The sequence below is a fragment of the Alosa pseudoharengus genome, unplaced genomic scaffold, assembly GCF_046254945.1.
Source record: "Alosa pseudoharengus isolate Yale_2024_CS ecotype anadromous, Long Island Sound unplaced genomic scaffold, YU_APseudo_1.1 YU_APseudo_1.1_scf_17, whole genome shotgun sequence".
Classification (NCBI taxonomy): Eukaryota; Metazoa; Chordata; class Actinopteri; order Clupeiformes; family Clupeidae; genus Alosa; species Alosa pseudoharengus.
Window position 1 is genome coordinate 939,342 of NW_027468640.1, and position 3,524 is coordinate 942,865.

Here is a 3,524-nt window from a genome sequence, read left to right on the forward strand (position 1 = left end):
GTGTGAGAGAGTGTGTGTGTTTGAGTGTGTGTGTGTGTGCATGTGTGTGTGTGCATGTGTGAGCGTGTGTATGAATGTGTGTGTGTGTGTGTGTGTATGTGTGTGTGTAGGAGTGTGTGTGTTAGATTAATGAAGCTTTTTAACAAAATACATTTCTCTGAGCATCCTCTCACACCATTTACCCCCGGCGACAGGCAACACAATCTCAACACACACACACACACTTCACTAGTTCGCCATTCGGTATGATTGCTTGAGCTAGACTAGAGCGTATGGGAGAAGTGCGTGTTTGGCAAGGTAGCTGGCCGTGGTCCTGGAGTGCCTGGAGCAGAGATCACGATAGAGCGATGGCCGCTTGGACCCCAAAAGATCACAGAGAAAGGCCGCTACCAACTACGTAAGTGCTTGCTGAGCGAGTCGTAAATCCGCTAGGTTGGAGCGGATGTAAGACTGGTAGGCCTCCGAGGACCAACGGCCCAGTATTTTAATTTGTTGCTCCGATAAGCTGTTGAGCGCAGCTGTTGTTGCAGCTCCTATCCTGAAGGAGTGTGCGGAGTAGCGATCTGCGGGAAAACCAGATTTGACTAGAATGATTTTTAAGAGTGACTGGAACCTGTGGCGAGTGATGAGTAGCCCTTCGTCTGACGCGAAGAGCGGGCTAGTAGATGAAGCTTGAGCTGACCGATATGAGATGTAGTGAGATAGGTATTGGAAAGGCTGAAGATCTGAGGCGGAGTTAAAAATGAATATGGAGTGTCCTTTTCGGAACTGGTTTTACTCTGTTTGATGGTAAATCTAATGGTGTCTTGGTCTAGCTGCTCTAGGTCTGCGATGCACGGCTGGACATCGGGAATGAAGAGGGACGAAGGGCACGTAAACTCACTACATCTCAGCAGCCCAAAAAAGGCCAGTAGAAACATAACGGAGAGGGTGAAATCGGAATGCGATGACATGAACCCTTTGCGAAGGGTAGCGAGGCAGGTGACGAGAATGCTTGAGGTAATGGGAAGGCGGGAGTCTTGGGGGACTGGCTGTTGCCTACGGATACTTTTAATTAACAAGCCTATCCTGGTGTCGGAGAAGGTAGGGCATTCGGAGCCGTGGAGGAGTTTGTAGAACAAATGAATGCCAGCTAGGTAGACTCTAATGGAGGAGACTTTGTTTCATGAGTGTATTGTGGGCGTAGGTGATAAATGATGATATGGTGACTGCATCGAAACTGGGAAATGGTAGTGAGTGCTTTGCGTGGAACTGTTTGAAGCAAGAGCAAGCAGTCCAGTAGGACTGCATGGTCCTGAGTGCGAGGGCTTGAAGGGCTAGGTCGGCCGTGATGGGCTGAAGATAGCTGAGGGGGTGGTTTATAGGAAGAGGAGGGAATAGCGCAGGAGATTTTGAGCGCGAGTTATTAATGAGGTGCACTACAGCTTCGTTGTCGCTGTGGATTAGCACACTCTTGGAGGTCCACTCCTTCCCCCAGAGTAGGGCCGCGATGAGTACGGGGTAGAGTTCGAACACGGTTGACGATTCGTTTTCAGTTGTTAGCTCTCTGAACTCTAGTGGCCACGGGGATGCAAACCAGCGCCCTTTGAAAAAGCCTCCGAAGCCTATTGAGGGGGCTGCGTCAGTGTACAATTGGAGGTCTTCTGGGGATGATTGGCAGTCGTCGTAGAACATGCACAGACCATTCCATTCGTCTAAAAACATCCTCCAGAGTTTGAGATCGGCCAGACACTGGGCATCTAGAGATACAACGTCTTCGAGAGATGGGGTTGCTGAGGCGCAGTTTATGCGAGATGAAAGGGCGGCCCTGGAGAATGGGAGGGGACTTCTTGTTTGGTGTGAGATGGTGAGGTTATAAACTCGTTCAACAGTAAAGAGATTCTGTCTTTTTTCTCTTTTGGGAGAGATGAAGAGAATTCTTCGGTATCTAAAATGATGCCGAGGTATTCGAGTCTGGATGAGGGACCGCACATCTTCTCGTCTGTGAGTGGGACTCCCAGTTTGTTGAACACGTCAATTAGCGTAGAAATGCCTAGGGCCGGTGGGTAGGAATGGGGGATAACTACGAGAAAGTCATCCAGAAGATGAACAAGAAATGGGAGCTTATAATTATTTTGGAGAATCCAGCACAGGGCTTCTGATAGCGTATCAAAAATGTTGGGACTGCTGCGGCAGCCGAAGGTGAAACTGCGAAATAGTATCTCTTATGCCATTTGACTCCGAAGAGGTGCCAGAATTCGAGATTAACCCATTCGCGCTGGATGCTGCATGACGCAACATTGACCCTCCCGCTGGATGCTGCGTAGCGCAACATTGACCCTCATGCTGGATGCTGTGTAGCGCAGCATGCTTTTTATTTCATGTTACTAGGTGCTACAGAGGCTTAGATATTACATTTTGGTAGACGTTGACAATTTTTAGGATGTTTTCAGAAAACCCTCAGGAAATAAGGTTATTTAGTCTAGAATGCCATAGGATTCTATAGGCGTTTTTAGCAGGCATTTTAGGAGTAAATGGGTTAATGGGCATGACTTTGAAGGCTGAGGTGATGTCCGCTTTAGCTAGCCAGCAACGTCTACCTGCCTTTTTAATCAGAGCGATAGCATCGTCGACAGAGTGGTAGTGCAGCGAAAACTCTTCTAGTGGAATCAAACTGTTAATGCTGGGAGTGGTGCTGTTGTGTGGAGCTGAAAGGTCGATGATTAGTCTCTTTTCCCCCGAGTATTTGCGCGTAGCTACGCCTATGGGGTTGATCCTGTAGACTGGGAATGGAGGCTTAGTGAATGGACCGATCATAAAACCAGATTCGACCTCTTTGCTTAGGAGTGAGGTGACCACCTCCGGATCTTTTATGGCGGATTGTAGGTTTTTACAAACGAAAGACTCTGTAGGTCTTGCTAAAACACCTGGATGGAACCCGTGCGTCATCCCCGAAGTCAAATAGTCACAAAATTCCCTATTTGGATTGGACTGACGTTCTGAATGGAGAGCAGGAACAATGATTGGAGTAGAGAGGTACTTTTTAAACTTTTTATTTATATTCTTGAGTGCGGAACAGACTGACTTGGCATGGGCGCCTGCGCAGTAGCTGCAAACGTGGAGGTAACGGCAGGAGGATTGGCGGCACTGAGAAAAGTTAAATCTTCGGCAGATTTCTCGACCTTTCCAGAAATGCTCTTCCCTGGCTTCTCCTGCCGTAGCATCGAGCGCGCCCCAGTAGGGGTTTTGGTTCCAGAGGCCGACTCTGGCGGCGCATTTTGCTGAAAACAGAGGGTGGTACGTATAAAAATGGGCTCCCCCGTAGGACACGGCTAGGCCGGCGATGATGATCATTTAGCTCTTTGCGTCGGCTGGGGAACACGGAACAGACCATGTAGTTTGTAAACTACATGTGGGGAACGACGATGCTGCTGGGCCAGAATGTTTTAAAGACAAAACCAGTTCGCCGCACACTAAATCCCGGTTATGAGAGGGAATAGGAAGGGAGGGAAGAATGGTAGAAAGGTCTACGTCTGCGCCTGACA

The 3,524-nt window shown here is 48.7% G+C and overlaps 1 pseudogene; it reads right to left on the reverse strand.

Annotated features, from left to right (window-relative positions):
- Window positions 1-393: 393 nt before the first annotated feature.
- Window positions 394-1,704, reverse strand: LOC143127836 (uncharacterized; annotated as a pseudogene).
- Window positions 1,705-3,524: the final 1,820 nt, after the last annotated feature.